The 27,823-nt window shown below is 35.3% G+C and overlaps 1 protein-coding gene across 1 annotated transcript in view; it reads left to right on the top strand.

Annotated features, from left to right (window-relative positions):
- Positions 1-27,823, top strand: part of LOC118204804 (glycine receptor subunit alpha-2-like) — a 118,389-nt gene that overhangs the window by 41,689 nt on the left and 48,877 nt on the right. The window lies entirely within an intron of this gene.

The raw sequence follows: 27,823 nt of genomic DNA on the forward strand, positions 1-27,823 counted from the left end.
AGAAATGGAGAGAACAAGTCAATGAATAGAACCCCGAAAATGCAGACCACTCGGCATCAACCATCATAATAAATGAGTCACTAATGCTTTCGCAAAACATAAAGTCTCTAGCAAAATTTCCTTCCAAAATACTAATAACTAGGTAATACTCTGGATGATAGTATGCCTAGGGAAACGCTACATTGTATTCCATCGGGAGGCATAAGTTGACAGTCAGGGAAGTACAGTGCGTGGCCAGAATCATTGAGTCTAAATATGGCTAGTTATTTCAATAAGAAGCACGCTGCCATCCGGCTACTTTAAGACATATAGAACATTACAACTTGTCTTCTTTCAGGTAGGAAAACCTTGTAGGTGGGCATGTGCAGCCAATGAATGCCTTGGTCTCCGATGCACCAACCTACTCACACTACAGTATAGAAGACAACAAGGTGGTTTGCGGCTTAAACTTTGGTCGTGTATCTCAGCTTTTCCTTGAGTTGACAGTTCATCCGTAAGTTTAACACTAACGCAAGGATTGCTGCCATGAAACTGTCAAAGATAGTACAAATTACTACACTGGATGGACAGACGATTTTACTTTCTAATATTAAGTAGATAGATGATATTAAATTCTCTGCAGTGGGTTATTAAACTAGTGCAACATGTATAGTTGGGCACTGGTAGCTTGAAGACCCATCATGGCAGCAAAAGGTTCGCCATCAGGTGCAAAAATCCGTCAGTGTATCGTTTGGAGCTTGAAACGTTCACTTCAGAAGACTTGCGTGCTACGGTGGAATATTAACTGAATGAAAATACTTGGAGCTCTTGCAGACCGCAGCAACTGATAGTCTAGACTTTAGATGACCACTGTGGTTAATCTAACTCGCATTGCTGGGCACTTAGAAACTCTTTATGGAAACAAGAGATTCGTCATCTCGAGCAGTGGTCTCTCGACGTCTGGTAGGGAATTTAAACACTTGGCTCATAGAATGAAGCCTAAGATAGAACTGAGTTGGATGAAGATACTAGAATTTATTAAAAGATGACAGTATCTGAATCCCTAAATGGTCTGCCTTTAGTCTATTTGAGTTTCCTGTGTTTCCAGGATGAAGATGCCTTCTCAAATAACCTGATCAGTGTAAACAGCTTGTCACTTCTGGTGGGCTTACGTGAAACGCTATGTTCCATTCCGCGACACTAATGATCTACAAATCCGTAATATCCAAACATGCAGTAACATAACACTAAAATGCAGCGGAATATGTAATAAAACGCTCTAGCTGATATATAGGTGTGTTGCTGCGAAGCATACGTAACTATTAATATTGAGTTTTTGTGCCTCCAGAATGTTATTTTGTGCTTTTCTTCTTCGCTATGTTTTACTGGCGTATGAATTTCTATAATAAATTATATCTTACTAAAATGTTTTAGCTTTATTAGTTTATTAGTAAATTTTTATCTGTTTTATAATCTCACACTCGCAACTAACGGCATATTAAGGTCGACAGTCGGATAACAAGAGATCTGATGTATAGATTTCTTGATATAGAACTTTTTCAAGTTGTTCATTCACATTGGTTGTATACTTAAGGCCGCATTTTATATTAAATCAGTGACGCTTTACACGTTTGTTACTGATTTTCACTCTCTCTCACTTTGTTTTCCAGACAAGATAATTAACTTCCGAAATTCCGCTCTAGAGATGCGGCAGTTAATTACATATAATAAACCAGTGATTATACTGTAGGTAGACGCAAGTCCTAGATTTCTGTGTTGAAAAGTTATTTCGGTGTTTAAGGAGATTAATTTAGACCCTGAGGGGTGTGTGCATATATATATATATATATACATAGATAAAAAAAAAGAAGAATTTTGAGAGAAATGTTGAACTTTTAATCCAAGTTTTCTTTCTTATAAAAAGGAATTTTTTACTTGGCTACAAAATACACTGCCATCGCAATTTGAACGATATTTTCTTGCCACTTGACAGTCACACCGTTTTTTCGGCTTCCGCCAGAGTATTCCAGGCTTGGGATTTGCTTAATTAATTTACTGCTTTATTTTTATTCATTATTACAAACTTTTAATTACTTCACATCATCATTATCATATTTTACTTACATCGTGGATATGGTTGCTGATCACGGCCACAAATGTATATTAAAATCCACTTTATTTGTCGTTTACATTTTTTCCCAAAGATAATTTGAATTTTTAAGATTTAGTTTTGGTTTTGATTGTATATCGAAGTAAATCATTCTCTTTTAATTGTTCACCGTGAAGAAAAGAATTCAGTTTAAACTTCTAAGGTTTTTCAAATCTTCTTTACTAGATTATTTTATTAGCAGGAGCATTTTTACATAACATTTTATATTATCAAATAGCATTCAAAAGATTAGAAATAACACTTAAAGTGCATTTTACAAAAACTTAAAGTTTTCCTACTTATAGGTGTCAAAATATGCTTTGTCATAGGATAAAAACTCGTATGTAGTTCATTTCAATAAAAAATTGTGAAAGGTTTCAGGTTTTAAATTACGTCCAAAGGAGAGTTTTTTTAACGTTTTTGTGTTACCTTTATTTATTAAATATCATGCTGTCTGCACTTAAACCATAAAATTCAGTTCAACAGCAATGTCGCAAAATAATTTTAAAATGATCATACCTTTAGAATTTCCGATACACAATTCCACGCGCTGGAGATAAAAAGGTTTTTTTTTTTTTTTTTTTTTTTTTTTTTTCCACAGAGTGTTGCCATTGCTCGCTTTGAAATCCTTGAGTTTGTTAATCAAAAATTCGTTAAGGGTTTACAAAATATGAAATCGGTATTAAACCAAATTCCAAATTTCAAATTTGGGCTTTCAGATGTCCATATTCGCAGTAGTATTACAACGTTCAAAATTGGATGGCTCTAGGTACCGTTGTTTTATCACAATGCAAGAAACATACATACATTTATACAGATTCTTCATTATTTAATTTCTTCAAATATAATACAGGGCGATAGTATTTGGTGGCAACGATTTAAAAAGGGATACAGCCTTTTAAAATTTTCAACGCAAAATCGCAAAAAGAAAACAATAGTCCTTCAGGGACAAAGCCCCTTTGGACTAATTATAAATTGCAAAAGCTAACTTCCAATAAAAGTTCACAAGATGCAGAATTTTTCCTGCTACAAATATAAATTTAAATTTTTTCATTGTATTAGCTAAGAAAAAATTAAGTTTATATACCTCTGTTTTCGTTTCATTACATTATCAGCTATGCATATTTCTCGTTTCATTTTATTTTTCTGTCCTTTCCAACTGATTTGTTTTTCACTGGTTAATTTCATTTAAACGTTTAAAAATTTGTGATTATGTAATGTAAAGTAGTCATTTGCAACTAATAATTTAAAATGTAAATAACAGTAAGCAAGAGTTAAATATTTATTTCATTATCTTCCCGTATTCAAACGTATAATATATTACCCCAAAGATGTAAGTGGCAATAAGTACTGCAAAATCTATTCGTAAGTCTGCGCTGTCTCTGTTAAACCAATGACCCTGCAGTTTGGTCAATAGAAATGACTTCTCCATCGTCCATCAGCAGGGATTGAGTTCCAATTTCGCCTTTGAATTATCAGAGATAGATGTTTACGCGTTCAAGGGAATTGTGGCCTCACTTTGATAAGTGAGGACTAATAGGTTGCTGTTTCAAGGACTCCTCTCGTAATCTCAAACGAGATCAGGAGTCTTCCAAACCGATTTATGGATATCAAAATGCTGCCAATTCAACTCTCTGCAGTAGTCGTATCCAGACACTGAGTATGAATTCTGAAATTCCGGTCATATTCTTATTTTGAATGCCTAGATGGCAACTAAAGTATATTTATAAATGTTAGTATTTTGCAATTTTTAACATCAAATATAAATTTTCGAATGTGAAATACGTAAGTATTAAGTATCTGTACCTAAATTATTTACACATGCACAGTATTTGCTGTCAGAAATCACATGCAGTTAAACTGAATCTTAAACTGAGATTGGTTTTCAATTTAAAGAAGCAAATGATTGCGATAAATTTGTCATGCCTTTCCTCGAAAGTATCATTTGTATTGGCAAAATGTATAAGATAGTAAAGCAACAACAATATAATTCACTATACTTCATATTTAGAAGCAAAGTGTGTTGCAAAGGGGGCGTTGCAAGTGGTAGTAAGAGAACTAAAAAATACGTTTATCTATCATTTTGTAAGACTGCTATGCTACGTATTTTACTTACGTAACTGTATGTGATTTAACTACATTAGTTTGAAAAACCTTAGAAAAGTCTTAAATAATTTTCTTTGGACAATTTTAAAAAGTAAATATAAACTTAAATTTATAAACATATATAAGCGAAATTAAAAAGGAAAGAACGTATGAATTTATAAAAAGTTTTAGCGATCTGCTATTTCTAAATTTCAAGTGAAGAAGAATGGCGCTTATGATCTAAGGATGAGCTAAAATTATCTTCATGACTGATGGCAGAATTTTCCGTTTTATTGCTGATGAGCTTACCATTTTCTGTTCCAAAAGCGGTAAAACTCATAGACCTATATCTTAGTTATTGAAAACCTTAAATAACACAAAGTCACTGTAACAGTGGGCATTTGAAAACAGCAAACAATAAGGCTACAGCATAGCAACTGGTGCTAATATTCTTAAGGGTTCTCAATGCAAGATAGCTTTGGATATAAATTTTAAAGTTTGATTACACAGTTGTTTCGCATAAACAAATGACATCAATATGAGGCCGAAATTATGTAAATGGGAGATGAAAATGATTCCCACCGTACACGGCTCCAAGTTTCAATGTAACTTCTGCAATAATGTCTTGTGAATCACGTTTTTGCGTGAAGGGTTCAGTTCATTGGCAAGGTATTTTTTTCTTTGTGAATGAGAGATTTAATAAATAACTATAGATATAATTACCAATTTAAATCCATCATAGCTATTTTCCATCAAAATGATGGTTATGCAAAACTCGTGATATCACATTTTTTTCACCACCAGTTAGGACGATTCCAACTGTCTATTCCTGGACATTCAGTGCCTTGCTGGAATAATCTGGTTTGAAAATGTAACAATCGATCCTCCTTTTGCGCCAGCTTTCTAACTCTTGGATCATTAGCTTCGTAACAAAAAAAATTATATTTTTAGATACAATAGTATACCCTTTTTTCATTTTCTTATTTAAAAATTTTAAACAGAATTCAACACTGGCATAGGCATCCTCATACTCATAAAATAATCAACTTTTTAATATCATCTAGTTTCCATTCTTTGTGAAAGTATATAACCAGTATCTATATAACTAATTACCCAGGATAATATATTCATCACTCGATTAACCAGATTAAAACCTAAGACGACTAACTCAGACCACGACTAACTCAAAATGACGCTTAAACCGAGAGTAGTTAAAAAAACACTGAAAATAGAAATAACCAATATTGTAATTAACATAAATATATTATTGACAGTTTACCTGTATTTACAAACAGTACACTCCGAAAAATGAAGGCGTTTGGTTTTTGTAAATTAGATCAGTATTCAAAAATCTTTCTCTCGTGCTTCGAATCTGCGAGTGTCCTCTTTGTTTCTCCCAATTTTTGTGAATGTGCTTTCTTCGCGGTGCACATGTTGCTTGCTTGTATTTATAATATTCTTGTATTTTGGTAGGAATCCGAAAGAAACGAAAAATGAGTCCCTATGCACTTGTCTTTTTTTCAAGATTGAACAAATTACTGTTAAGGGGACTCATACACCTTAAAGCCCATTAAGATCTTCGAATATGTGACTGTTGCAAGAATTGAGATAACTTATTTATTTTAAAAGCAATTACTTCCAACTTTTTACAGCTGACTACATAATATAACTGCTTTCTGAAATAGTAATCAGAAACTTTGTGTTGCCACAAATATTTTTATAATTTAATCCGTTTCGTGACAAAAGTTTTCGTCATGTTTCCACATTGCGCGCACACTTTAAAACATTCTGTTGCATAACTTAATTCCATATTTAATATATAGCTTTTATAACATTTGGGAACTACCGTGAACCGAAAATGTTAAGAATTTCATGTTAAATTTTTATTTTATTTGGAGTTGAGTTTATAAAATGTATTTTTTTTAAATAATCTGTAATGCTTTCGTCCATAAAATGTTTTAATGATAAAATATTCATCAGATTTTTGGTTCAGTTAGAAAATAGTGCCCATATAAAGAATTCCATCAAATTTCAAGTATGTACCATTAGCCATTTTTAATATATCGTGCGCGCAGGGTAGAAACATGACGAAAATTTTGTCATAAAGCGAATTAAATTACAAAAGTATTTTTGGCAACACAAACTTTCTGGTTACTAGTTTCCAAAGCAGTTTTATTATGTAGTCAGCTGCAAAAAGTTGGAAGTAATTGGTTTTTAAATAAATAAGTTATCTTAACTCTTGCAACAATCACATATTCGAAGATCATAAGGGGTTTAAGGTGTGTGAGTCCCCTTAACAGATCGTATTGTATTTTTTTAGATATAGGGGGTATAGTATTTTTTAGACAGGTAATGAATTTTCTTCTTTTTCACCGTGTGCCTTTGTGATGTAACTGGAACAACGTCTGATTAGCAATCGGAATCTCTAGAGTTTGAATCCCTATTAGGATACTGCTGATATATCGAGTTTCCTCCTTTGATAAAAGGCCTATTAATTCTACAATTTAACACAACAAAACAATTTGAATTTCTAAATATAATTTTATGAATATAATTTATGAACTATAATTTTATGAATAATTCTATTTTAAAAACAAGGAGACTTTTCGTAAACATGTTTTTATGTAATTCTTTCCAATATTCACCTTAATTCCAGCAGCCTTTAATTACCATTAAAAGTGTCACCTAAAGTTATAAGGTATTTCTCCCGCCTTCTTGGCATGCCTTTGTGGTGTGGTGGTCTGCACGCTGGGCGAGTATTCCAGAGGTCCGTGATTCGATTCCCGACGAGGGCATTGCTTATTTTTCATCACTTCTGCTTCCAATTAACTAATGTCTCTACAGTGGCACCTGAACTAAAAGGGTGGTGGATGATGATTCTCCACAGCCAGGAATTGGCGATTGGGAAAAGGTTCGAAGTCCCGGTTCGATTCCCGGGATTCGACCCGGTCCGCGGTTCGATTCCCGGCGAAGGCGTTGCTCATTTTTTATCTTGCCTGCTTCCAAAAATACCTAATGTCTCTACAAAGTTTCCTAACCATTTCTGAGTTGTCGCATTTTATATTTGAGGGTGAGAATTCTTAGAACATAGTCGATAAAATTCTTTTCAACTTTCGTGCAACCGTTCATACGTCCTATTCTTCGGAAACAGGAAGAAAAGCGTAACAAAGTATCAACTGTAAGAAATTTTTTTACAAATAGTCGATAATGTTTACCTTTTTTTACTTGTCGAGGTAGATCGTTGATTCCTTTGAAGCTAACCAATAGTATATTACTCACAGCATGTATTATTTATTACGCGCTGCTTAAAATCGATGTTTGATGGCATTTCACTCATACTGCCAAGAAAAAGCTAAGAGCACGCTTACTGACTCAAACTACAACTGGTTTCAATCGAATCTGCTTCATTCGAGAAGTCTGCAAATCACCCTATCGTGACTTTTCTCTCGTGCCGACCGATTATTCGATGCATAAACTTATACTAACGTGACCGTTCCGATTTCTCCAATTTTGAGAAAAGAAAGACAAATTTAAAAAAAAAAAATCTCAACAATATCTATTTCCATATTTCATGTTTTCGAAGTGTGACTTGTACTTTCGTTTCTTGTCGCAGCACTGTTTCCCGAATCAATAAGCAAACTTATTTTCTGTAAAGTTTTCTAATTTATTACAACTAATAAAACCAGCTTTCAACCTGATGTGCATAAATAAAAATAATAAAACTCGAAACTGCATTGATGAACTAAATCCATTCTAAGCGTACGTATTTTTCGCAAGTAAACAATTGCAATTTAATTTTGTTATTTTTAACAGACTTGTCCACGTAATCACCTTGGTTATACGACAGCATTAGCATTTGTTTTCTTTTTATTCAAATGTTTTGCCCGCTCATGATGCTGTAACTGAATATGTCATTAAATTATCTTTCGTCAAATGTTTTCCGTTCCTTCTTCTTTATTGTTATGTCAGAAAAACCTGTTTTATTTTGATGCTTTGTTTCTTTTTCGGCGATTCATGCAAATTCGCAATTGTAATTAAAAATTAAATATCGTTATTGTTAAAATAAAAACTAATAATAAATACGCAGAAGATGAAAAATGACGGAATTAAATGTCAAACGCAGATCTTAAAAACCGTATTTTTGGTTTATTATTAAATATATCACTAAACAGATAGCCCTAGTTAGCTTTAACATATCTAAATAATTTAGTTTAATATAATAACTTTGTTGAAAAATAAAGAAAACTTAATCTTATTGCTGAAAAATTAAAAAATTGTTAATAAATGAAACATGAAGATCTAGAATATAGTAAAACCTTAAGTATGGAATTTCGCATTTTAATCTTTCAGTTATAATGAAGTCAATTTCTCCTCCTAACAATGAAACAGGGATTAAGGGTGTTTTTATCAAAGCGAAAAATTTATTAAAAGACATCTCAAAGGACTTACTAAAAAATCTCCCTCAGCCCCCCCCCCAAAAAAAAAAACGTTTTGAAAAACAGAGTTGAAATAACACCTATTAGGAATAGAAACGTCTTAGTATTCGGATTATATGTGTGCGCGCGTGTGTGTGTATAATAAAGGTAGGAATGTTGATAGTATAGATACCGTTGCAGGTAGGAAGACAAGCGGAAAGCAACAATCTAATCTAGGCCGAAGTGCAGAAAGCAAGAGTGCCTAGTAATCCAATATGGCACCTTATTCAAAGAAAAGTTTCTGTTCTCGAAATTTTAAGTTCTGAATTAGCTACGTCATCTCGTTATAATGGCTTAATCTAGAAATGATGCAGTCCAAAAAACGTTCTTACTATTATTAGAATAAAGAGGGAAAATACTCAATAAAAATGAAGACTTGAGGTTCTATTGCTAATTTAAATTATAATTTTGACTTATAATTTTTATCTTACACATATATATATATATGTGTGTGCGTGTGTTTGTATATATATCACACACATAAACATATATTTTATATATATATATTCTTATTCCAGATTTTCTTCATCCTGTAGCCGTACGATATTTCGTCTTTTGACTGGGCACGATTGTCTGAATACTCATCTTTTTAAAAATCGACTTCAGAACTCTTCACTCTTTGTAACTCTGGACAGTCCATGGATAAGGAGCATATTGACGAATGCACTGCACTTATTATATTTTAATTCTATTGTTCTTAAGTATCGGAAAGCAGGATTAAGACTAATGGTTTAGGGGCCAAATGTCTGGCATTTGTATAAATATATATTGTTACGAATTTGGTATTTAAAAAGCTAATGTTAGTTCAGTTATAAATTAAATGGTTTTATTTCTCGCGCAGTGCAGCGCGTGACGAATATTAAAAGAAAGCTAAGCCGGAAAATTGAAAATACTAGAGCGCGTGCATTAAATAAATAAATATCTCTTTCTGATTTCGAGAAAGTACTGGAAAATTCTAGCGCGTGATTTTAAAATCTTATAAAAGGAGGAAAACATCTGAGTTTGTAGTAGTTGCTTAGTTTGTTGTTGTTTAGAAAACTGCTCTTGTCGATTATAGAGAATTCGCGGATTAGCGTTCTTTAGCTGTTTTGAATTACGTTCTATTGAACATTTGAGTAGTTAAAAGATAACGACTGTGAGATATTGTAATACTGCATGATAATTTGAGAAAATTTAAGCATTTTTGTTGTGATAATAATAAATTTTTGTTCATTTTTCATCGGACTTGTGCATTCATTTCATAACGAACCCGTACGCACGCAACAATTTTTGGTGTCAGGAGTGGGGTTTGAATGCCAATCACAAGAGCGATGGAAGAGCAGTTAAGATAGCTGATATCAGCCTTTACTGCATTTAAGGAGGAAATGAAAACAGGTCAAGAAGAAATGAAAGAGGAGATGAAATCTAATCAGGAAAAGATTGAAGCGGGACAGGAAGAAATGAAAGCGGGACAGGAATCCGTTAAAGGCGAGATGAAATCTATTAAAGACGAGATGAAAGCAGGTCAAGAAAAAATGAAAAGAGAAATTACCTGCGTAATAGAAAACAAATTCGAGGCTATAGAAGGTAGAATAGACTCTGTCGAAAGTAAGGTTGGAGAAATTGAAGAAAGAGTCTCTTCCGTTAAAGAACAAATAGAAGGGAGAGTTTCTGCTGTGGAAGAACGAATTGAAGGAAGAGTTTGTGCCGTCCAACACCAAATCGAACAACAAATTGATGATAGGGTTTCTGCAGTAGCCAAAGAAGTGGATATTTTAAAGAAATTCGTAGCGACGGCAAGGAACAATAGTGATGGCTTTAAATTTCTACCCATGCCTGCTCGTCCCTCTCTGAAGTTATCTACATATTATGGGAAGACATCCTGGCAGGTGTATAAAACACAATTTTCTATCGTTGCGGATGCGAATGGATGGGATTCCCAAGCTAAGTCCTGTCATCTCGCCGCTTCTTTAAAAGCCGACGCAACAGATATCCTTCAGACTCTTCCCGAAAACAAAATGTTAGATTTCGAAGCTCTGTCCGGCGCCTTGGAGCTGCGCTTTGGGGAGAAGTGTTTAAAAGACTACAGCAGGCTCCAATTAAAATCTCGTCAACAGAAGCCTACCGAAACACTTCAGGAGCTCGCCACGGATGTTGAAAGGCTGTCCCATCTCGCCTTTTCGGAATGCCCGACAGAAACAAGGGAAATCCTGTCCTTGCAATACTTTATCGACGGCATCCGGGATACTGAAATACAGAAAGCTCTACGAATGGCGGATGTAAAAGTTTTAAAAAGCGCTCTAGTGTACGCCATGAAATTCGAGGCTGCCCAGCAAGCCACTCATCGAGACCGCCACCCAGTCAGAGCTGCTCAAGTCTAGGAGCCAGGGGATCAAGTCACCGCTCGTCTAGACGATTTAACTAGACAACTGAACGCCTTAAGACGGAATATTGGTGAGAAGAAACCGACCGTTAAGTGCTGGAACTGCGGTGCTGAAGGACACATACGACGAAACTGCAGAATACCCCAGGGTACGGATGTTAAGACCGCTTCTAACAAGCAGCAGGGAAACTAATTAGTGGCCGTCTCGCGGGGCGGAGGTTGCCAGATAATGAAAAGCCCCCGTTTAAAGCGCTTCAGATTTCTGCAGTGAGAGACGGCAGTACTGGACTTTTCATAATAGGACATATTAATGGAGTTCCGTGCAATATGACTATAGATACAGGAGCCAACGTTACCATCATCAGAAAAGATTTTGCTCAACAACTAGGAAACAAATTTATCTGGACGCCGCCCTGCGTTACCCTCCAGACTGTGTCCGGTGAGAAGATCGACATCGACGGAAAAGTAAATGTTAATATCACGTTTGGAAGTGCCGCTTACCATCACACGGCATATGTAGCAGAGATCACTGATTCTTGCATACTCGGATTGGACTTTCTAAGGAAATACAATTTTTCCTTGGATTTTAAAAATAACGAATTGCATTCTACATCTGAGGACATGGCGTTATTTCTAGTTAATGATGAAGAAGTTAAATCTGTCCATAAAATCATAGCACAAGACAATATCACAATACCGGCAAGAACAGAAATTTTACTTCCTGGACCCATAGCCGAAAACAGAAATTTCCGCTACGGCATCATAGAATATCCCAATAACTGTAATAGCCCAAAAGGAGTACTAGTAGCCTCGTCGACCTATCCAGAACGGTTATCCCGGTGAGAGTCGCCAATGTAAATGAAAAGTCGAGAGTTATTAAGAAAGGTGAAGTGGTTGCAACATGTACTCCAGTAACCAGCGTTGAAAGAAAGAGTAACATCCCAGAATCTGTGTCCTCAGAGAGCATTACATAGGAGTTATTACAGAATGCACAATTAAACGATAAAGAGAGAAATGCTGCCGATCGCGTCATTAAAGATCTTCAAGTTGTTTTCTCCCGCTCGTCTTCTGACGTGGGTCGAACTAGTTTGACACAACATAGAATAGATACCGGCGATCATCCCCCGATCAAGCAACATCCAAGACGTCTACCGTTTGCTAAACAGGAAGAGGTGCGAACACTGTTAAAAGATATGGAAGAAGGCGATGTCATAGAGCCTTCAGCGAGTCCATGGGCATCTCCCATCGTTCTCGTCAGAAAGAAAGACGGCTCAACAAGATTTTGCGTTGACTATCGCCATGAGGTTACGAAAAAAGAAAGTTACCCTCTTCCTAGAATTGATGACATTCTAGACACTCTTTCTGGAAGCAAGTGGTTCTCATCACTTGATTTAAAGAGTGGGTGTTGGCAGGTAGAAATCCATCCTGATGACCGAGAAAAGACGGCATTTACTACGGGACAAGGACTTTGGCAGTTCAAAGTGATGCCGTTTGGACTGCGTAATGCGCCGGCAACATTCGAACGTCTTATGGAGACTGTTTTGAAAGGCCTTTCCTACGAAGCCTGCCTGATATACCTGGATGAAATCATCATCGTCGGAAAGAGTTTTGAAGAACATTTAGAAAATCTTAGGAAGGTGCTTCAGAAACTGAAAGAAGCCAATCTGAAGCTGAGTCCCGCTAAATGCAAATTGTTCCGAAAGGAAGTGACTTACCTGGGACATGTCATCTCTGCAGAAGGTGTACGCGCGGATCCTGAAAAGGTATTAGCGGTTAATTCCTGGAAACGTCCCGAAAATGTCCATCAGCTGAGAAGCTTCCTAAGGCTTTGCACCTACTATAGGAGATTCGTGAAGGACTTTTCTTCCATCGCAAGACCCCTTAACAAGCTGACAGAAAGCAAGCAAACGTTCTTGTGGACAAAAGAATGCGAGGATGCATTTAACAACTTAAAGGAAGCTTTAACATCTGCTCCAATTCTGACGTATCCTCAGCTCGACAGACCATTTATTCTCGACACGGACGCGAGCAATGAAAGTGTCGGTGCGGTTTTGTCCCAAGAAATAGACGGCCAAGAACGTGTAGTAGCGTACTGGAGCAAATGCCTGTCTAAACCGGAGAGGAATTACTGTGTCACTAGGAAAGAGTTGCTAGCCATAGTCAAAGCTGTAGAACATTTCCATCATTATCTATACGGCAGAAAATGCCTCCTCCGCACGGACCATGCCTCATTGGCCTGGCTTTTAAATTTCAAGAATCCTGAGGGTCAAATAGCCAGGTGCATACAGAGACTCCAAGAATATGACATCACTATCCGTCATCGTAAGGGATCATCACACGGGAACGCTGACGCCCTGTCTAGACGACCTTGTCCGGAAAGCTGCCGATATTGTTCCAGGGTCGAAGCGAAATACGAGCTGCTGACTCCGGTCGCAAGACAAATTACAACATCAACATCGGCTGATCGAGAACCGTGGAGTTATGATGAAGTCAGGAAAGACCAGCTGGAAGACCGCGACATTAACCCCATAATTGATTTAATGGAATCATCAAACAGAAAACCTACCTGGCAGGCACATTTCTATCTGTAGTCCGACAACCAAACAATATTGGGCACTCTGGGATTCACTTCACATTCGAAACGGCGTCTTATACCGGAAATTCGAATCGGAAGATGGGAAGACGTTCCGATGGCAACTTATACTTCCAAGATCCCGGATTCCTGATGTCCTTAAAGAACTACATAACAGCCCTACAGGAGGTCACTTTGGAATTATGAAGACCTTACAGAGAGTTCGTGAGCGCTTTTACTGGAATAATGTAAAGGATGACTGCAAAAGTGGTGCCGATCTTGCGATGCCTGTGCAGGTCGGAAAGGACAGAGGAAACGCAGCCGAGGCAAGCTGCAACGTTACAACGTAGGGGCGCCTTTTGAACGTATCGCCTTTGACATCTTGGGACCTCTGCCACGAACTGCTGATGGCAACAAATACATACTCGTTGTAATTGATTACTTCACCAAGTGGCCTGAAGCGTACCCTGTTCAGAGATTCATCCTGATCAAGAGGCTGTCACAGTAGCTGAGGTAATGATACAGCACTGGATTTCCAGGTTCGGAGTGCCTCTTCAGTTACATTCCGATGAGGGAAGGAATTTTGCCTCGGCAGTAATCAAAGAACTATTCAAACTACTCGGCATTGACAAAACTCAAACGACGCCATTGCATCCCCAGTCGGACGGCATGGTAGAGAGGTTCAATCGAACCATCCTTAATAACCTCTCATTAGTGGTTTCCAGAAACCAACAGGACTGGGACAAGAAATTACCACTCTTTTTACTGGCTTACCGCAGTGCTGTCCACGAGACTACCGGCTATTCTCCATCACAGATGCTCTTCGGTCGTGATCTTCGTCTGCCTTGTGATCTACTGTTTGTCCGCCCGCCGGATGCTCCTTCTTCATCTGAGGAATATATTCAAGATCTCCAGGCCCGGTTTGAAGTGATGCACAACTTTGCACGAGAGCGAGTCAACTTGGCGACGGAGAAGATGAAGACCCGATACGACACAAGAGCTACTGAACATCAATTCCACGAAGGAGACAAGGTGTGGTTGTGGAATCTGATTCGATTGAAAGACTATCTCCTAAATTATAGTCAGGTTAGCTCATTACTACGACAGGTTAGCTCATTACTATGGCCATAGTACATAATGTAAATAATTGTAAATAGTATAAGACCATGGTCAATTTTGTTTTGAAATGTGTATTTGATTTGATTTGTATTTAGTATTTGATTTGTATTTAGTATTTGATTTGCATTTAGTATTTGATTTGTATTTGATAGCATTTGATTTTTTTTATTTATTGCATTTATTGTTCATGTTGTTTATTATTGTAATGTAATGCTTATTAATGCATTTATGCCACAGTTGCAAGTTTAGCTTCCTGTCCAGGGATTGTACTGCCCGGGACGTGCAGTCCTTGGGAAGGGGGCAGTGTTACGAATTTGGTATTTAAAAAGCTAATGTTAGTTCAATTATAAATTAAATGGTTTTATTTCTCGCGCAGTGCAGCGCGTGACGAATATTAAAAGAAAGCTAAGCCGGAAAATTGAAAATACAAGAGCGCGTGCATTAAATAAATAAATATCTCTTTTTGATTTCGAGAAAGTACTGGAAAATTCTAGCGCGTGATTTTAAAATCTTATAAAAGGAGGAAAACATCTCAGTTTGTAGTAGTTGCTTAGTTTGTTGTTGTTTAGAAAACTGCTCTTGTCGATTATAGCGAATTCGCGGATTAGCGTTCTTTAGATGTTTTGAATTACGTTCTATTGGACATTTGAGTAGTTAAAAGATAACTACTGTGAGATATTGTAATACTGCATGAATATTTGAGAAAATTTAAGCATTTTTGTTGTGATAATAATAAATTTTTGTTCATTTTTCATCGGACTTGTGCATTCATTTCATAATGAACCCGTACGCACGCAACAATATATATATTCTGCAATCGTTAGTTTTTTACGACTAATAATTCAAAAATAATTTTCGTATTTTTTTCACAACTTTAGCAAAATCATTTCTTAGAATGCAAACTTGGAACAAAAGATATAGGATGTTGAAATGACTTACTTTAAAATAGTGTACATATACACTGCGAAAAAAAAAAAGAAAAAAAGGGGAGCAGTTCTATATCTCCCGTTCCGTTGGGTCGATTGACGAAATTTAAACTGCGTTTTCTATGTCTCGAAAGCGCGACTTAGAATATATATTAGATTTATATACAACTTTGTTCTAATTTAGGCATTTGGACACACAATTTGACCATACTAATTTATTATTTTTTTTTATATTTCGATTCAATGACTGAAATTATGCCTATATATTAAATTTTGTAATGTTTCATGAGAAATTTACGGAGAAATTGAAAAATTTAACTTGGCGCATTTTTCTCGGTTTTAGCCAAGAATGATTGACTTGGCAAACTTCTTAATATATGAAAACCTATTTTTATTTCCCTTCCATTGTGCAGGAGCGAAAAAAAGGCACCTCGTTCTTATCTTTTTACATTCTGAATGGGTGGGGAAAAAGTCACATCGCTCCTACTTTTAAATAATTTTAACAGAGAGTGCGTAAACCACATTTTCGTTACTATCACTTTCCACAAATATACCAAATTTCAGAACGCGCCAATATATAAATTCACGTATATCTTCGGAAATTTTGAATAAAAAGCTCTAATTTTTGCAGGTATACTTAGAAATATATCTATTTTAAGATGACTGTAAAAATTTTCTAGGTTGTCATTCAAAATTCTTTCTGAAAAATTCATAAAATCATTTAAAAATACAAATTTTAAAAATAAATCATAAAAAATGGGTTAAGTTTGAGTTGTGCAGGAACGAATCAGGTAAGTTTCATAAAAGGAGAGATATAAATAAATACATAGCAAATTGAATTAGCATTGAGAAGGTAAAATTTTGAGAGCTAATTTTTTAACAACTACTCGTGTGATTTTTACAAAACTCGGGAAGCCCACCAGCGGCCGAGCGGTAAAGTCGCTGAACACTGGTAGTTCGGTCCGAGGTTCGAATCCCGCAAACGGGCTGGCTGCATGGGCGTTTTCGTGGTTTTCCTCATGTGTAACGTGTATACGAGCCAGTTTCTTTTAGAAAGTCCTCCATGAAGGCATCCCTCCCCTTAGGCAGATAGCCCTAGTGTGCTTTGCCATAATTAAATAAACCCAACCAAACAAAACTTGGGAGTTTGGCATATTTTGAGTCGTGGAATCGAAATGCGGAATCAAATTGGCATGTAATTTCAGGAAAAGTCCGATTTTGTGTCAAAATACCTATGTTAGAACAATGCTATATAAAAGTAGAATACATATCCTAAGTCGCGCTTTCGAGGCATGAAAAACGCAATTTGAATTTCGTCAATCGGTCCAGTAGAACGGGAGATATAGAACTGTCCCTTTTTTTTTCTTTCGCAGTGTACATTGCGATCAAAATAGCTTTCTCTAATGGACCTCTAATGAACCATTTTAAAATAATTTTCGCTATTATTTTATGACACTTTTTCTAAAAGTCGTAAAATATCCAGTTTTTAAAAAATAGAGATGGAACACATATCGTTTGAAAGAAGGTTAGGTTTGGCACAGCAAAATCCACAAGATTATCTGGTTAAAGAAAGAGATGGTTTCGTGAAGGACATTATAAGGAAAAACCTGTACACATTGGAGTTACACATAGAGAAAAACACGTAAACCCATGACGCCATCCCATTCACTGGTTTCGAGCTACCAATATTCCGTGAGTGGTCTTAACCACACGATCACCGGAGAATTTGTCAGAATGGCATAAAACAAGTTTGAAATTTAAGATTCAGTCTTCAAGATTTGTAACTGTCAGACTGTCTGTTCTTTTCCACGATTGGATCCTACAATTGGCGAATTCTCGCACAGGTATCAATGAAATACCAGCACAGAAGAAGGGTGAAAAATAACCCTTTATTAATTCAACTAATAATAGAATGGCACGATCTCCGTGCTGTACAATAACACCATCAACTTGCGGTAAAACTTAAACGTAGAATATAAATCAAAGTCTGACTAGAATAGCACTCACTGGATTAGAACGCTAAAGTATGGCTAACTGAGGTTAACTCAACAAAACCTAGTAGATATGACAATCATCCGCGAATGGCCAAGAGGCGTACTAGCGTAACAGCGAGATAGCAACGAAACGTCCTCCTCTGGCTAGCAAAACCCCGCCCTGAATTGAAATATTCACCTGTTTAAATACTCACTTCACTTAACTTTAAATGTCCATCCTGGCAAGGAAAGGCGAGAGGAAGTTGAGGAGTTCAAGAAAGGTATCAAATTTTAAATAATTTGTTATGCAAAATAAGAGAAACCCTACAGATTCTCATATTTGGCTGTACGTTTACGTGTGTCAAAAATTTAGTTTCTCAAGGTGCAACTGTTCTTTCACATTGCAACGGGTTCTCACACGCACAGATTTTTCACTCTTATGATAATAGAAATAAACATTTAAATTCAGAAACCATGAGTACACGAAAAGAGCTGACGTTAAAGAAACATATTTAGCAACATTTTGTTTTTTCAAGTTTCACCACTGTTGCTACAAACAGAGACAAATTGCGCGCATTACGCAAAATTTCAATAACTAATTTTCATTTAAACAATCAAGGACTTTCTGTATTACGTGACATACTACATTTAGTTAACTGTCTTTTGTAAGGGCGGAGATCGTGTCGGAATATTGTCAAAAATTATATTTTCAAATTTATATATTATTCAGATTTTAATATTTGTGTTATCTTACTGATCCAGTATTAATGTAGATATTGAAGAACCTGGTAAAACTGAATAAACTGTATTTTGTAATGAGATATTTATAGCTTATAATAATTCGTCACCATATTTTCAGTCGTCACATTTTGCAAAAGCCTATGCCGTACGTGTAACAAAATGATCCATCAAAGTTTTAGACTACAAATGTGTATAGCTTCACATTTTCATGAGTCACGTTACGGTACATCAAGCTACCACAACATGTTAATTCATTATTTCTGGCAAGTGTTGTCATTTCGTATGGCTTAAAATTTGCGTAAGCTACCTGGCTTGCGATATCGTCAGTCCTCAGAAAGTGCGCCATTCGGAGCGGGATAAACTCTTTCAAATTCCAGTTAATTAAGCGATTTAAAAACAATATACGTACTTCTTAATACTTTATATTGATTTTATCTGCTAATAATATCTGTAAAGGATGCATGCGTATAATTTACTTAATTTATAATAGGCCTAAACAATAATTTTTACAACCACTACTCTGATCAGCAGAGTTATTCACTAATGTCATATATTATTCACTTTGATGCAGATAACGTTTATGCGTTGTCTGGAAAAATATTTCTTTTCCATTTTGCAAGGAAAGGAAAACTCATGCAGTTCTCTTTTTAATCGTTTAATACCTGTCCAGCCTACCTGGAACGAATACAGCGTATATTACACTAATTCAGAATTTTTAATCAAAAATTAAAAACATTCTGTACTTTACTAAGATACAAATAATCGTATGTATGTATGTATCAAAAGAACAAGTAGAAATGTACGAAATTATTGCATTGTTGCGTGCTTTCGTGATGAGAGAGGTAGAACGTTCACCTAATAATTGGAAATCTATGGCAAAGGTATGACAGATTTTTCATATTTCCTAATTTCACAAACAGCTAATATCTCAGCCGTGATGTCAGACTAAAATGTGATGGGCAATAATTTGTCACTACCAACATCTGGCAGACCGGATTACGTTCCTCTTCCCAAGCGACTTTTAAATATGGGGGATAAGAAGTTATCGCTTTCCCCCTGTTTTCTCTCGTGGTGTAAATAATGGTATGCAAAGCTAACAGTCGAAAAATGCATAGTTCAAATCCTACTTAATTTTTCATATTTCCTGGTTTTTAAAAAATATCTAATATCTTTAAAGAGATAATAAATGCTTATGGAAAATCACGAGTAATATAGACAGCTTTTGCCAAAACATGAGGATTTCTTTCAGGCACATTACTTTTACCCACAAATTAAACTCAATACAAAACTGATAAACAAGCGAAACTGCATTACATTTTAGCATCCTGTTAAATAAATTCCATTATAATCGTTTTGGACATTTATATTCATTATTATTTGTACAATATTTGAACAATTGATTGAATGTATTATTTGAACAATATTAATAGTTTATTCCTTCAAATTTTCCACTGATATTTCCGCACACCAGTGCCCGAGTGGTTAAGACAGCTGAATACTTTGAGCTGGACCCGTGTTCGATCCTAGGCAAACAGATCAACCTGGATTCGAGTCAGTTTCCCTTCCAAAGACCTCCACGGAACATCCCTCGTACGTAAGAGTAAAAAAAAAATATTCATTCGGTTTGTCAAACAGTTCTCGCACGTATTTTGGTTATCAAACTAACTTCAGCTAATCCACCTCATGCGTGGAAATTTTCATGAGCGAAATAGCTAGGAACTTTCGATCTCCAAACGTAAATTTTAAGCAAACTTATTTACTCTATTATTTTATTTACCTTTTTTTGTAATGAAGTCCGTATGACTGAATATGGCATTTTACATTGTCCTTGGAGATGACAAAAGTAAAGACAATGAAGGAAATTTACATTTTCTGTGCATAATAGTTGCCAATTATAGATTTCAAATTTGTGCTTTCATTGTTCTTATTGTATCAACTAGATATTGTTGTTGGCAACAGATATGAAACAGTGTAATTGTTCGAAATTTGAGTTTGATAGGAAGTAAACACAATAAGCATGTTTTAATATACACGAAAGGTAAAAAATAGTAATTGGGAAGCAGAAGTATTGATCGATTATTGCAAAACAGTTAATCAAATGTTTTCATATGAACAAAAATGAATACCCTTTAAAGTATTCATGTCATATTATGACCTTTAATAAAGTAAAGTGGTTTAGAAAATACAAAACACACTTCCAAACTTGCTACTTGCTTTTGCTCTTCAGAAAAAGAAAACTGTGTAAATAATTTGTAATAAGCTTTAGTTCTGAGGTCTTTGTTAATCATTTAAAAGTACAAAAGGCTAATCCATAAATGTCGACTTTTATCTTTATTATTAAGATCAACTGCTGCATTTTCTAAGCGGGAAATCAGCAGTGTATCAATAAAAAAATTTATATATAAACATCTGGCATTAATAATGATAAGTAATTTTCCTACTTAATCATCAATTACTATAAAATATTAGTCATTTAAGACATTAGCAAAAAGAGAAGTCGTTTACTGTTGCCTGAATTATATTATCTCCTTCAAACGTAAATTTAAAGGGAAAAAAATCCTACTCGGCATCCTTCATTTCGTCAACATTATTTTAAGATTCAAGGATTACGCAAACAGGAGACTGAGGTTTGAATAAGTTTAATTTATGTTGTAAAATTATTTGCTTCTAAAAAGACAAATATGAATATTGTTATGAATTTTTTATATATAAAAATAAATTTAGTGAAAAGATATGTAAATTGTAATATCTCTTCTGTAATGAAACGAAGCATTACCGGACAAAGATAAATCTATTTAACATTGAGGGTAAATGGCTATCTTGCCAACCGGCGGCGCAGCGGCAAGCTGCCGATGGTTTTGCCGATTAATTTTGATCACTAAGCTTGGCGAGAAATTGCCAAACTTGGCAATTATTTGGGCGATATTTTGGACCGATTCCTATGTAACTGTAACTGGTCCATTTTCTATGTAAATATAACTGTATCCGGCCCTATCAAACAATAACTGTGCATGCCTTCCATAAATTTCGAGAAATTGAAGGAAATGGAAGTTTTTCGGCAGACGGAGTAAAACTATATTAGACAGGAGAGAGCATCAATTTTCAGTTTAGTTAAGTTCAGAATTTAGCTCAAAGTATTGAGAGATTGTTGTGCGAATTCACGCATTTGAAACTCGTCCTGTATTCATCGTTCTTAGTAGTTAGAAGTAGTAATTGCTGGTCGTGCTCTATCATACTGAAAAAAGCTGTACGAGTGTTTTTGTATGAAAATATCCAGTAAAGTGTTCCTTTTGGAAAAATAAATTTCATCAAGCTCTCATCGGTTCTGTGTGCATTCAATCCATTACGAACCCGCACGCACTTAACAATGTCTGTATTGTTAAAAAATGAAGAATCTGTGAGTGAGTATGTGAATTTGCCGCACTGTGGAAAGACGCTTCACATAGAAACACAAAATATTTAATATATGTAGCCCTGCTGTATCCGAGCGTATGCCTTTCTAAGCTTGTATTTTTAATTTGGAATTCGTTTTTACTTATGATGTGTGCCAACTTTAATATTTTTTAGCAATTTTCTGTATCTAGAGACGATATTTTGAGGACCGGTAGCGCAGTGGCTAGAACGTCGCGCAGCAACACCACAATCCGGAGCTCGATCCCCGCCCTGGCCAAGGTTGACTCAGCTCTTCACCCCTTGAGAGGGTCTATAAAATGAGCACCATGTTTGCTTGGGGACTAAAAACCGGATGTCCTGCGACAAGTTAAATTATGAGAGGACCAATCAATATGCACGAGCACCTCAGCGCCCACGGTCTAGAAAAGCAGATATCAGGGCACTGCCGGTCATGGTTCTCTAAGGGCTGTTTGTGCCGCCGAGTTTGTGACACACAATAAGCGTATCTTCGGAAACTATATTGCGTCCTGCTGTGAAGACTGAAAAGAACTTGAATGGATTTCTAATTGAGTTCTAAAGCATATCACATATTCAAATCATTTTGGAAAAACAACTGATCAGTATAATTTTTCTGCTTTGTCACATGTTGTCTGCCAGTCAGTACGAATCCCTAAATGGCTGTTCCGCAGATTCATCTTTTAGAGAATGGAAATTTTTAATCTTTATCGAGTTCTTATTTTCTAGTGTTCGATACGTTCAAGTTCCGTCTTCTGAATGGGGAGGCCGGTTCTTTCTGTTGACGGCTAATATGTTTTGAGAGAGACACATATTTCAAGGTAAACGTGTGAAGCATGATGTTTACGTTTTGTAATTTATCATGTAAAGTTTTCATCATGTTGTTCCGAACTTTGTACATAGATAGGTGATCTTAGTGCTGCACAATTTTAGTGCAATTATATGTGAAATTCTTGGATTTTTCTGTATAATGTAACATGAAAATTTAAAGGTAAGATTCTCTGCGAGAAAAATAAGAATACAACCACAAGTGTATTAAACATTGAGTTGATGACTATCCCTCTAAATTGGCGAGATATCGCCATGCTGGCAGATGTTTCGGAGACTAATTTTTGTCACCAAATTTGTCGAGAAATCGCCAAATGTCACCAAACTTGAAGACTATTTGACGACATTTTGGTCCGTTCCCTGTATCTTCGTGATAGGTGCCGTAATTGATAAATGCAATTGGGCACTATATTGGCTGTAACCGTATCTGGCCTTCATATGCCTTCCAGTAATTTCTAGAAGTACTAGAAATATCGCGCGGCCGGATGTAAACTATATAATACCGGACAGAGCATCTGTCCTGAAGTGGTTGTGAGTTGTTAATTCAGAACGACTTCCGAGTATTGTGATATTCGTGAAAGCTTCGTCTTTAGGAGGCGCTTTGCACTGCGTTGTGTTTAACGTTCTTAGTAGTTTGAAGTGTAACCACTAATAGTACTCTGTGATTCTGAGCACCTGTACGAGTATTTCTGTGGAAAATTCCAGAACTCTGAAACGTTTCTTTTCATAAAATAAATGTCATCAACCTATCATCGGACCTGTGTGCATTCGATATATTACGAATTAAGAACCCGTAAGAACGCAACAATAAGTTGAAACAGTAAAAAACAAAAACAAACTTAATAGTTTGGCATAATAATAATTGTAATTAACTTTTAAAAAATTTGTATAAGTGAATCAAACTTCCAATTCCCCAAAGTTTGTTATAACGGGATATGATTGCGTATATTATTTTGTACTACAGTTATGTGAAAGAAATGCAGTATTATTCAGAATGGTTTTTCTTGTTTCAGATGATATGATTTCTTTTTAAATATACTAACATGGAGTGATTAGTAATGCATTAGATAAAAAAATAGAACTATCCAGTTTTTATACAGGGTGATTCAGAACTAGAGGAACGAATTTCTAAGCTAGGTAGGGTACACCTCGACAATCACGTAGCATGAAATTTCGAACGACGTTTTGAAATGCACTGGATGGTGTTTCGAAATAGAGCATATTCTGATGGATGCCCTGCATATTTCTAAGTGCCCGAGATTCCATGCGTTACTCACGTTAAGAAGCTTCGGGCATCTTCATCATCAGAAAAGTTATGACTAATTTCATACTTAAGTTCTTTAAATGCCAATTCGAGATCACCGTGTATTCATATTTGTCATCCTAATGCCTTTCAGAGTGGCAGTCGACGGTTTTTATGAGACAGCACCTAACAACTCCTGAATCGCATTAGGATTGCATTTCCCACCCTGTACTGCTATGGGATTTGGAGTAGTCTAGGTGTACCCTACCGCTCCTAGAAATTTCTGCTTCTAGTTTTGAAACACCTTGTATGCAAATTTTCTAAGGGGCTTCATCTAGCTATACGAACAGAATCAAGACAATAATCTAATTCTGCCCGCATTTGTTTACTTATCCTTTGTTATTCTTACTAATTTCATAACAATAACATTTCTAACGTCATCTAGATTTATGGATAGGGTGGCAAGAAAACAACATCTGTAATGCACTTCTAGAAGAATACTGTTGCATGTCATCAAGTACGTTTATTTATTTCTAATGCCAGCTTTTAGAACCCAAGATTTCGAGACCATGGTGACACTCGCTCACACATATATACCAAAATAAAAGTTCTTCATGAAGTAAAGTAATATTTCCCATTAATTTGATGATCTGATATTTGTACTGAAATCAATATATGAAGATTAAATTGCATGTTTTTTAAAGTTCATGATTTTTATGTTTTTTAAGTTGTTTAATGTTTTTAACTTTTTTAAACTTGAACGGAAAATTTTTGAGTTATTGGATATTAATCTTAAATTTTCCGATCGAAATTAATATTTTACTGCTTTATTTAGCCAAAACAGAAATGGACTGTGTGTTTAAGCAAGAAAAATATATTTATAGTCTTTAATTTTGATATAAAAGAATGTTTAATACTTTTAGCTATAGGAATAATGAATATCTCTTCTAATGTCTTTAATCTTCATTAAAATATTTAAATAATTTTCCTCTGAACTACAGTAAGCATATTTTCGGCGTACAGAGAAAAGAAAATATAATAATTCACAAGCACTGCGATCCACTAAATATGTACAGAACCACACTATCCTCATTCTAAAAAAATTGCGCAAATATTGCATCCATAAAAATGCATGATTAACTGGAATTCTTCCAATTAGTCATTCAAATGCAGTAACACGCAGGATTGATTGTTTTATTATACAGTTTGAGTTGTATTTACATTCATATTTAATGGCTTTATTTAGCTTCACACTGCATTTTTAATTTTAATGAATAGCTAATGAAAGTTTGTTTACTAAGGAAATACAACAAAAGGTCAGAAAATTATTTCCACTCTTTGAGGAAAAAGTACATAAAACAAAATATACGCTTAATCGAAAAGGGAGGAAACTTCTTAAACACCTTAGAGTTTGAAAACTATTGCTTTCTATTTGTTTGATAGCTAATGTTTCTAGGTTACCGTTTGACACATTTCGTTTACTTCTATGTCAAATTCATTGGAGACCTTGACGATTTCCTCAGTAACTACATGAGGGAATGAAATATGTTCAGTTATTTCAAAACATCTGATTAGTTCTTCTTTGAAAGGTTGTACTCTATTGTACTCGGTTTCTATTAGGACTAAATAACTACGTAGAGTATACTCATTTATATTCTTTCTATTAATAAAGAAAGTTTCACTATTTTATGAAATTAGATGCTTAACTTAAAATCTGCATATTGTGAAAACGTCATAAACATGCACTACTAACATGCAAGTAGCATAGCTTAGAAACATGCAACTTCAGTTAACGCGGAATTGTTACATATTAAACTATTATTATACTTTTATATGATTATAAATGGAGTAGAGACACAAATATGTTGCTGTTCTTAAACATAGTATATATTTCAGTGAATGCATGTAGTGTTTGGAGTATGAGAGTAATGAGAGACTGTTTCTTCATATTCAGTGTTAAGAATTACTAAATAGGAATTAATTTAAGAAAGAAGATACATCTGCTTGTGCGAGAATCAGTTGCCCCGTAAGCAAATTACAATGGAATCTCGATCACTTTTTTCTAATTTTTTTCACCCAAAACCAAAAGTCGTCATTGTTCGCGGCTTATTTTTTGCGGCTTACTTATTTTTTTAAGATATAAGATAATTAAATGAAGCATTTTGTAAGGAGTATTATGAGGAAAAATATCTGTGTGGATAATGTTTACGTTTCTACAGCCGGTGGCTACTGTTGCTGTGATGCTTAAAATTTCTTCGAAACTGCCTTTCCTTTCTGGGTCTTCCAAAATGGAGGCGTCACTTCCTACCTGCTTCTTGTTTCTCTACCTGAATGAATCCTAAAATTCACTATGTTGTGTGGACCACTCCTTTTCAGATGCACAAAATTATAACTGTGGTTCATTTTCCAGTGCTGTCTCCTTGCAGTTCATGGTTCCTTTATTCCTTCCAAGGGGAAAGATGGTTGTTGCTTCTTTGAGAAGCTTTCAGATTTTTGCCGTCAACATCGCCGAGCTTATATCTGGGACGGTGACTAGAAATTTTCGCCTGTTACACGAGAAATTCCGTCGAAAATCCACTGCTTTGAAAAGCCTCGATTAGCATTATTTTTAAGTCTCGTAAACAGATTCTTACCTACTTCAATGAGGCATCTAACTACCTATTCTTTTGCATTCTTCTACTTTTCTCTTCTACTGTAAAATGCACGCACATTCTTCAGAGGTAATGAACCAGTTGATAGTTTTGCTTGTTGATAATTCCAGTTTTTTTCACAGAATTTCACTTATGTATAGTCCTCTGTCCAACAAAAAATAATGCTAAAATTCTTACAAAGGTGATATGACTGCCTTTCGCAGTGTTAAAATACTGTACTTCTAATTTCTGACTTTGCATTTACACAAAATTCAGTCATCAAGGAAATGCAGCTTCATAAAACGCAAATGTATGCATTCTGTGAATTAGTTATTTCTCCTAAATCGTCTTTCTGTTTTGCTTGCTGTTATAATGCTGTGTTGTTGGATAAAATCCTTTATTTCTGAAAAAATGCAATGTTTTATTTCTCATCACCTATTAAACTTCCCAGTCCCAATACAATTCATTATGACAGAAAAAATAGCGTTTTAGAAAGGGGGACGATTGGTTTGAGAAATTATGTTTAAATATGAAGCATGTAAATCCACATACTTTCACACTCGTGTGCCGTACGTGTATGCGTGAAATGCCTGTTGCTGTATATATACTAAGCAGTACGCTAAAAACGCAGTAGTTTTATCTAATATTGAAACCAAGAGTGCGGACAGTACAAAAGTACAGATCTATCTTTTTACATACGATAGAGAGAAAGGAGCAGGAATAATACGGGAAGTTATTACACATTGTAAATAAAGAACATTTATTTCCTTCAACACGAATATACCATATAAAGAAATCGCTTTTTAGTAAACAAAAAGAAACAATTATTATCCTCTGCACTTTGAATTTTGCTTCGATTAAAATTCTCACATTAACGTATTCCTGGCCTTCATCACTTCCTCTTTGAGCATAGCAAAATTCTTTAACGCTTTATAAATTTTCTTTGTGTCTCGCTGAAACTCGATATCACCTCCTGTTTAATTTTACCTTCTTTCTTTATAATCCTTGTAAATCTCTAAGCAGAAAACTGACAGAAATAAAATAATGGAACCTATCAGATATCAGCTGACTAAAATTCGTTGCAAAATATTATCGGAAACGACGAGAATTATGGACCTAAGAGTGATATGCAAACGTTACTGCGTTATGGTGTGACTGCGTTTTATAATCGAAAGAGAATTCAAAGCAAATAATAAGTACAAACGCGTTTTTGAGTTCCCCCACCCACCCACACTCAAAAGATCCACAGGAAATATTCCACTAGGAATGTGACTTGCAAACACCTAATACGATAAAATGATAGTTCGAGAAATGAATAATAAGTGAATAGATG

The sequence above is a fragment of the Stegodyphus dumicola genome, chromosome 6, assembly GCF_044657685.1.
Source record: "Stegodyphus dumicola isolate Sdum_Otavi_A_Nest chromosome 6, ASM4465768v1".
Classification (NCBI taxonomy): Eukaryota; Metazoa; Arthropoda; class Arachnida; order Araneae; family Eresidae; genus Stegodyphus; species Stegodyphus dumicola.